Source organism: Geospiza fortis, unplaced genomic scaffold (genome assembly GCF_000277835.1).
Source record: "Geospiza fortis unplaced genomic scaffold, GeoFor_1.0 scaffold240, whole genome shotgun sequence".
Lineage (NCBI taxonomy): Eukaryota > Metazoa > Chordata > Aves > Passeriformes > Thraupidae > Geospiza > Geospiza fortis.
This window is the reverse complement of record NW_005054379.1, coordinates 484,495-494,289: the sequence shown is the minus strand read 5'-3', so window position 1 is coordinate 494,289 and position 9,795 is coordinate 484,495. Positions and strand designations below refer to the sequence as shown.

At 38.4% G+C, this 9,795-nt stretch overlaps 1 protein-coding gene across 2 annotated transcripts in view; it reads left to right on the top strand.

Moving 5' to 3' along the window:
* The window catches only part of ACO1 (aconitase 1), a 54,720-nt gene that overhangs the window by 19,216 nt on the left and 25,709 nt on the right, over positions 1-9,795 (top strand). The window lies entirely within an intron of this gene.

Here is a 9,795-nt window from a genome sequence, read left to right as displayed (position 1 = left end):
TTTGGCTGCGGGGGGCGGGCTGGCCGCCCCCCGCCGCGGCTCCGCGCCCCGGCTGGCGAAATCTCCAGCGCCCGGCTTGGGGCGGCTCACAGGGAGTACAGGGGGCGGCTTTTGCAGAGCGGTGAAAGAGACTTAGATTTAGCTCGAGAAGAGCGGACGTGGAGGAGAAGTTGTACTGCCCTGTCCTCATATAGGTGAAGCTTTAACATTGATTTTTCCTCCTGGAAGTGCCCGAGCCTTGTCTGTTGGTATTTCAGTAGTATCTAAATAGTGGAGGATAGTGCGAAGTATACCTGTTAAGCACAGCAACTTCTCTGTGTTGAAAAAAACCTCAGTAGATCTGCAACATAGGTCGGTCAGGGAAAGGATGAAAGAAAATAATTGGAAGGTGATGCCTATAAAGTGTTGGGTTTTAATAATTTTGGGTGACAAAATAATCTGTTTCATGTTCATGGCACAGACAGCAGGTGTAGGTGTTCTGTAACAGTCCTGGAGGTCCTAGCACAGATGCAGGTATTTGCCTTCTAATTTAACTTGACTTAGGACTCTGGCAGTGGAGATGCCCAGTTTCAGTAACTGGATCAGGTATATTTGGATCAGTCATTGTTCATGTTCAGTATATTTCCACGTCTCATAATATCACCACAGTTCCCATTTATTTTTTAACTGGAGGTTGTACTTTGATATTTAGTTTCCACCTCTAAAGCTAGTAAAGGTGGGGGGAGGGGGATAAAGGGCAGGATGGAGAGAGCTGAACTTTAGTATTTTTTAATATCAGAAGGAAACTTGGTCTAAAACAGAGGATTCTGTCTCCAAACATTTGGAATTGAATTAATATCTCTGAGCACTCAGTGCTGTTGCTATTGTTCAGACTGGCTTTATCAATCCACAAAACCGAAGTAAAGGAAGACCACCCTAGTGAAATATTAACACTGGAATGTTTATTTAGTAATGCTTTGCTTAAAAGCAATTGTGCTTCATCAGAATGTCCTAATAAACTTCTGGGGATTGTTACTTACTGCTTCAAAGAAAGTAAGAGGAGTGTAATGGGCATAGAGTAGGAAGTGCAGCAGAGTCTTGTGCCTTCCAGGATCTGTGGTGTGTGTGAGGATTTATTAGGAAAATTATCGATACTTTACTCTTCTCAGACTTTATAAGATAGAGGAGATTCCTGGAGAAGCTTTCCATGTAAAAAGACGTCTGATCACTTAGCAATGCTTTACAGAGAACATCATGCAGACTGTTGCTGAATTGAGAAGACCACAGGGCTTTCAAACTGCAGGTTTTTGTCATATCATATTTGTAATTTAGCACCTTTCTTTCTCTCTGGTTGTCTTTGGCCATTCCACCTTTGATACTAATTGTTTTTATAGTAATAGGGGAAGAGCCAAAACAATAAATGCAGAAAATTAGGGAAGAAATAACATTTGAATAGTAAGAAATGGAACAAATCTCTTTTGCTAGTGTTTTCCAGCATAGACTCTCACTGTAGCATTGTGAGAGTAAGAGCTGGAAATTTGCTCCCTCCTTGGAGTAACAATCCGCATAAGCTAAATGGAAAGATGCTAATTGAAGAGTGGTCCCTTTGTGTCTTGAAATATAGAGAAGATAGAGAGGAGTCTTAATTGTGTGAAAATGAGATAATTTTTTTTCGGGGTTTTTATGTTCGCTGCTGCCTTAGGGATTGATTAATTCAGAAGATTTCCTCTAGGTTTTTGGCACTTCCTTGAAAGAATTGGGACATCCCACAGCTGTAGGGTCAGGACTTCAGATGCTTGTGAAAGAGGGTGTTAATTTTGGTTGTTTGGGGTTTTTTTTACCTACCCTTTCAGCGTGAAAACTGTTAGAAAAAAGGTGATTTAAAATGTTTAGGGGAACTTAATTTGCCTCCCCAGAAAGCTTGGCCAGAAAACTCTGCTAACCTAGTTTGAGTTCATGAAATTGTATCAGACACACACTTGTTCTCCTTACAGACTGAAGCTGTGGGTGTTTGAAAGCTGGATTCATCGGCACGAATAGTTCAATAGCTGCTGAGATTACCGGTAGAAGTTTTTGGTGTGAGAAAGTTATCTTTATTTTCAGACAACAAATTCAGGATTTGTCTTGAAATCCTGTGTGTGAAACTTAGGACCCCACAGTGTCAGATGATTTCACAACAGAAGTAATCCTCTCATCAGTTCTTCATCCTGGAAGGATCCTTCCACCTACATATCTTCAGTAGCTCTGAAACAGTTCAGATTTCAAGTTGCAGAAGAGGGGTTTTCAAGGTGCAGAGAGAGCAGTTTATAGAGCTCATATAATGGTAATGGCATGAGTACAGAGCTGATTCACAATACTCTCATTTTGTTTGTCTTTCCCATGCACCTCTCCTGCATTTCTTCACCCTTCACAGGAGTCTTTTGAAACTTACAGACCAATACTGAGATGTCTTTTAATCCTGCCTTTTGACATTGAACCAAAATTCTAGACCAAATCTTTGTACACCTGCTCTGTATTCCACATTTCTTGCAGCACTTCCATGTTGGTGTTGTGTTTTTTGTAACTAACACTGAAAGCTAGTTTTTTGTTAAAATTTGTTAATGAACAGTCTAAGAGTACTAGCATAGGGTAAAAAAGCAGTGTATAGAGGTAGAAAGTAGGTTAAAGTTCAGAGCTGCTCTCCCAGGAGGTGGGAAAGAAATTTCAACACTTTATTTTTCAGTGTTTGGTAGTCTCCAAATAAGCTTCCTTTTATTCTTGGGTGTAATGCTGCTCATTTTCCTGTAGCAAAAAATAAAAATTAGTCTCTACTTTTATCTGTGACACTCAGTGGTGAGTGTGCTGAGAAAGCATTCCCTTAACACTTACACCTGCTTAATTATGATCTGGATTTTGTTAAGACTAGGTTGCATTTCAGAGGCTGTCTGAGAGCACATGAGAGACGCTACATATGTGTGCTTGCCTGGGTTAGCAAAGGCTGGTGAGATCTATACAAGAGAAGTGTTAACTGTCCCTCTAAGCTATGTTGAGGTGAGAGAGGAGGTAGCATTTGCCTTTCTGGAGGGATGATGTGAAGGAGTGTAATATCTACATTTTGGAACTGGGCACCTAAACTTCCAGCTCACTTGGAGTCAGAGTTACTTTAAGACCTCAATGTTTGATTTCACAAACTTGATCTCTGACCTAAACTTTCAGTTCCAATATGTGTGATACAGCATTGCTAACAAAGTGCAATGGTCAGAATACTCATGACAGCCTATGAAATACACAGATTATGGGAATATGCAATTAGCAACCCGTTTAGTGTGTTAGAAGTTTAGCACTTTATGGATCTGAATAAGTAAGTATTTTAGCATTGCTGTCAAAAGTTTCAGGCAGCAGGAGAAAGCAGGAGCATCTGCAATCCAAAGTTCTGTTTGTTTTAGTACAGTGTTTCTCTTGAGCATTAAAGTTGAAAGGGGTGCTCTGCAACTTTGCCTTGAGGTTGTTTAAGAAACCCTCCTTTTTCTATGACTGCATTTTTTCCAGTGTGGAATACTGATGTAGTTTATACTGGCAGAATAGTTGCTCAGTCATCAAATTGTTAGTGGACTTCTCTTTAAGGATCTATGTGTAATGGTGGACCTTTCTGTGTAACGAAGAAACACAAAGATTCTTTCTGGAGTCCCTTTAAACACTGGAATCTCCTCAGTGTCTGTTAGCAGCAATGGAACAGCGTTTGTTTGTTACATAGTGGCCTTATCTGCCGCAGGTAGAGTGTTAAATAATAAGAGCTTCTCTAAATCAAAAGAAGAAACGTGTGTTTATTGCAACAGTAATTGCACTCATCTGTTCTTTGTACATCCAAGAGTAATTATAGCATTTTATATTTTTATAAAACAAGACTCTGCTTGTTCTACTTCTGATGTTGAAGTCTATCCAAATGCTGGGGCATGTGTGTGTTTGAGGTTTTTTTTTGCTTATGGTTTGTTTGGTTGGGTTTTTGCCATTTTTTTGGTGGGTAGGTGAGGTTTCTTGTTGTTGCATTGTCATGTGTCTAGTCATCTCTATCTGTCTGTTGATTTACAAAAACATTTTTCTTAGACAATTTGAATATTTAAGCGAAAAAAAAAAATCCTGCTACGTGGGTGTATTTATTAGGATTTTTTTCCTAAACTGACTTGAATTATGGATGGATTTACTTAGTGAAGTTTTATTACTTTGAACACCGGACTGATACTGAAGAGAGGTTGCCTTTCCATATAAAAAATGTAGGCTTTTGTCAAAATGCTTAATATAGGTCTTCTCCTTCCTTGGTTTTTGGATAAGGTAGGCATGCACAGAACATGGTGCAATTCCAATATGATGGAAATTCTTACATGCTGGACCTCCTCAGAGATCTTTGTTCACGGCTATGCCATCTATAACTTAGGTAAACTGGAATTAGTCATCAACTTTTTTAATGGGGGCTCCTTGTTGAGTAGAATGTGAAACCATGAGAAGAGCTATGAGAAGTTTTAGAGGCCTAAGGGAAATGAGGAATAGCCCTTAATTAAATAAGTGCTGTTCAGCTATATGTAACTGCTAGTAATGTCATGAAGTGCATGCTCAATGTTGTGATGTAGAATTTAAAACTCAGTAGCCTGCTGCTCTGCTGCAGCTCCACTTAGATTTTTAAGTTGCTTGCTTTTGCTATTTGAAGGTGCTTGTTGCAAACTTGGCAGCTAAGTACAGATATATATAGTGGCACTCATTTGAATGGACAAAACCAAGGGAAATAACTTGTGGGCACAGGAGTGATAATTGCATCAGAGGGTGGTAAGATCAGATTCAGCATGGATGAAAAATGTTGCATTTTTCAAGCAAGGCCATGGATATTGCCTATGTCCTGCCTTATCACCAGGAAAGGACTTTTACCATGGCGGTCCTGTCAGCTCACCTCTTTTTTTCACCAGTTTTCAGTTGGGAGTTTCATCACAGAAACATCATATTTTATCATGTTTCTTCAAGTACCAGCAAGTCTGAGTCTTCCCCTTTTTCTTGATGACTGATAAAATTGCATCTTTGCTTTGCCTGAGTGTAATCTTTTTTAGCATTTCTAGAGTCTGGTAAAATGTTGAAATGAAATTGCTTCTTTGCTGAGTGTGTGCTTCCCAGTGATGGCTGGGAATTTACCCATATTTCAGGAAAAAGAGCATTTCATACTTGAAATCTGTTTTAGTTAAGATACCTGGTGTTTAGTTTTATGCAGTGATGTCTAAAATTAACCTCTTATCATTGATAACATAGGCACCCTTTCATAATTGGAAAGACAGCAACTAAGAAACCAAAGATGGAATAGAAAAAGCAATTGTTGAAACATGTTTCTCCAAGTGAGAGAAATATATGTCTGTACTAAAATGCTGAATAACCATGGCTTTTCTGTTGCTACTTCATGCCCTGAAGCTTAGACAGAAGTTTTCTCATCCAGAGCCTTTTTTCCCTTCTGCAGATCAAACAATCTGTGTCTTTGGTTTATTGTCAGATACTTCTGTAATAAATGTGGTTGCTACTAATCATGAGTCTTCTGTAAACATTTGTGTTGTGTAGTGCAGAAAGAGCATGGTTTACTGTCAGCATGTATGTAGGAAACCGCTCGGTGTGCTACAGTTTTCTCCTTTTCTGCATGGTGAGAGATGAGTGGGATGCTCTGATATCACTAAAAACCCCAAAATACTACATATTGTTGATAGTGTGGGTCTGTTTGCAGTCAATGAGTATACATGCTGCTGTGTTTTTTATAAAGAATCTCTTTTTTTTTCTGATGTGAGATTGCTGCTTTTAATCTGACTAGCTGTGCTCAGTTTCACCTTCAACTCTAAAGAGAGTGGAAAAGTGTTATAAGTGATGTCTAGAACAGTTTTCAGACTTTCTCAGATATAGCAAGAGACTAAATACGTTTTTTCCTTCTCTATGATCTTCATGAGATAATTTATGCAAGTGTAAAGGATATATTATGATATTTTTTCAATTCCATTAATTTCAGTAAAATTTATTTGTTGTCTTTGTTCCAAGTTACAAAACTGCTTTTAAAAGGGATCTGAAGTAGAGTGAAGGAGTCACTGTTGATCAAGAGTGTGGTTTAAACGGAACCAAGTCCTTTTCCAATCAATGCTGTTGAGATGTGACCAGAATTGTGTTTATGTTAGATACTCAGAAAGGTGCAACAGCTGAAGATTTGAAAGCACACATAAAACATACCTTGGAATCTCCTGTGATTTTTTTTTAATAAAAGATTTTAAGATTCTTACTTAAATCTTTTTATAGAAATCCCCATGAGACTTTAATATACTTTGAATGTATCTGATGTAGTTGATTAACGAATAAGAGAAGACAAGGGAAGAGGAAGGACAGACACCTTTTTCCTTCTGTCCCCTTGGACTTGTGCACATTTCTTATGTCATGATCATCAAAGGGTGTGTCCTTCAGGACACCACAGAGATAATCACAGACAGTACAGCCAGCAGGCATCTTTGCAATGATCTTTTGGTACTTGTGAACATCTGAGGTCTCCATGGTAAAAGCTGAGTTTGCTGGCACACTCAATACAGATGAAGTGAGGAGTGTTGTACTTAAGATTTTGTTTGTTCAAAAAGACTTCTTAGAGTATCATAGTGTAAAACTTGTGTTTCCAGAGAAATTTGAACTGTGTCACATATAGGGACGCAAACCGCAAGAAACAGCTGTTGTGGCCAAGGGTTCATTCTCTACCCTAAAGGGCAAGATGTTGCATTTGCAAAACACTACTTCCTTTTTTTGTATTTGGAAAGTTATGGCCTTATCCAGATAAACTTGCCTCTCCTGGTATTCATGGTTGCAATCTTTCTGTACTTCTGCTTCTCTGAGGGAGAGGGAAAAACAGAAATCAGACTTTCTGTGGTGAGCTAATGTGCAGTCTGCATGAATTGAGGTGCCTTCTAACAAGAGATTGAGTGTGGTGGCACAGTAATAAGCTACTGCAATGATGTAACAAGGTGAGTGGGAAACAATATTGATTGGGAGTTCAGATTCATATATGATCAGCGTTAATGTGGACCAGATTGTGGGTGTTCTCAGATTTTTAATAGTAGGCACTAAGGAAAGGCTAAAATCAGAATGTTGTTTGTCTGGTACAATTCATACAAGTCGTGCAACCCTTTAAGGAGGTTCCAGTATCTTGAGATTACCTCCATTGGTCAGAGCATGGTGCTAATAATGCCAGGGTTGTGGAATAGAGCATCATATGGGCCATTTACTTGGACTTGGTGATCCTTGTGTGCCTGCCAACTCATAATATTCTGCGAGTCTGTGTCAGTAATGAGATGCTCCTTTTTTAATGCTGTTCTGCATTTTCATGTTTGAATAATCCATGGGTATTTTTTTTTTAATGTAATCTCCATACAAACAGTTTTAAGGTTGTTGGGCTTGTTTTGGTATTTCTGAGCAGGTATCAGTGTGGTCACGTGTTGACCATGGTCAGCATGTGTGACCCTGCGTGCTGCACCAGTTCCAGGCAGACAGATATCTGCTCACCCATGTTTGCATATTTACATTTCAGCACCTGCAAAACACGAGTAAATATTCCTTGCTGTAATCACAAATTAACCTGTATCAAGTTAATAAAAAAGTTAACCTGTATCTATTGTGAGGATGACTTCAAAAGTTTTGGTATATTCAGTGTGCAGAGTATTGCCCCCAGATTTCTTTTTGACAAATCACTAGTTTAGAGTTCTGTGCTGTGGCAAGTTGGTTTATAATTTACTGTGTGGAAATAGTAGTTGGTGTGACTGAGCTTCACTGTCTCTGTGAAATTTACTACAGTAATGCCGCTAGTTGGTTTTTTCCTAGAGATTTTACCTCTTTTCAGGTATTTCTGAATGCCTTCCAGGTTTGTAACAGTGTTGTTCATATCAGTGTGACTAGGCAGATGAAAAGAATTTGTGATTAGGGCTTGGTTCGCCAACAGTTTGGCTTATTTGTATAAATCACTGATGAGAGGAGATTTGTACTGAAGTATCTCATACTGTGAGCTGTTCAGGGAAGAGGGTGATGTCTGATAAAGTAATGTTAACATGTAGATAATGTGTCATAATATCTTGAATTTCTGCTGTGATTTGCCAAGACATGGACTTGGATGGAAAATGTTCAAACTTCAGTTTATACTTGGATGAGAATATGTGAACTGAGTACAGTGGACTCATGGTCATATCAAAATAATGATCTGTTTTATCTGTCAGGGGATATCCGAATATTTTCTATCTATGGCTACTCTTAAACTTCCCTATGAGAAATTGATTTGAATAAAATAAAGTTCTCAAAGTGGAATGTAAAAAAGTAAATCTTAACAGGAGGGTAGCTGGCAAGAAGAGGAAAGAAGAAATTCATTTTGATCATGCTTAGTTTTAGAAGCACAGTTTGCTTAGAGGAATAGCTAGTAGCTCATGCTGATTAAAGATCATGACACCTAAAACTTTAGGGGCTTGTGTACAGGGTGAGTATTTGCAAAGCTGGGAAAAGGAGTTTCAGAAATAACTTGTCAGCGGAAATATGAGAGATGATACATTTGAGGTTGTGGGTATGTTTGCAGTCTGTTCATTTGCCAACCTTCCAGCTTCTCTGGGCTTTTTATCTAGAAACATCCATTATTTTCTTGAAAAAATTCTGTAAATATTTCTTTCTCTACATTATCTTGCTGCTTTGCACCCTGGACTTTCTTTTGTTACCATTTCTGCTATTTCTCTTTGCTTGTCTTCTAAGAAAATACATTAATTTTGAATTTTGAAAATACTGGAATACTTTAAAAACCCTCCATAAATGTGTCCCACATAGTAGTATTTCCTGAACATTGCATGAAACTAGCAGATGAGATAAATAAATTAATTCTTTGGCCTTGCTGTGTCTGTTTTTAACAAGTACTGGACTTTGCACATCCTTTTGCACCAGTCTCCAAGGCCTGTCATGTGTATATCCTGCCTTGTTGTGAATTTTCTCATTTGAAAACCTGGGGCAAGAGAAGATAATGGTACTTGAATGAAGACAGGAATTGTACTCTGAGAAAACAAGGGATCTGAAAATCAGGCCTTTGGTTATCTCTCTACTAAAAAATTTTAATCGTGACTGGGAATGTTGCCAGGCACTGCAAGAGAATTGTTCTCACTGTTAAATTGCTAGCTTGATCCTTGGCATGTGTTGGTCTAAGCCAACGCTTCCAGAAGAGACTTGGGCAGAGTTCAGGTCTTCAGTGTGTCCTAGGAAGTGTTCCATTAAGTAGTTTGCATATGGTTAACCTTTTCTGGACATTAAGAGATATTTCTGTAGTGAATTTAGGCCCCTTGCTGCTAGTTGGCCTTGCAGTGGGGATTATCTTAGGGCCTTTTAATTTCTGTATGTGAACCTAAAAGTCCTAGGTCCCAGAGGAATGCTTTATTCAGCAAACCATTAAGCCACAAAAACCAGTAAATCACTAAGCAACAATAAAAAAAGAAAATATCTCAAACTAAAATGACATTTACAATAGAGCCTATGTAAATTTTCTTTTTGTGGTCACCCTAAAACATCTTTCTGAAATTAGGAGAGTTCTTTTTGTCTCTGATAGCATTTATAATCTTAGTCTGTAATACTTTCTGTCTCAAATAATAGTGTTTTCTGGTTTTGTTAAATTGTTTTTAATTTTGAATGTAAATGTCTGTCAGTTAAGCTTTAGATCAATGCCACTTCTGATGGTTTTGGCTGGGATACTGTTAATTTTGTCCCTATTATTTAGTATGGGGCTGTGCTGGGAATACATTTGATAACACAGAGATGTTTTAGTTCCTGCTG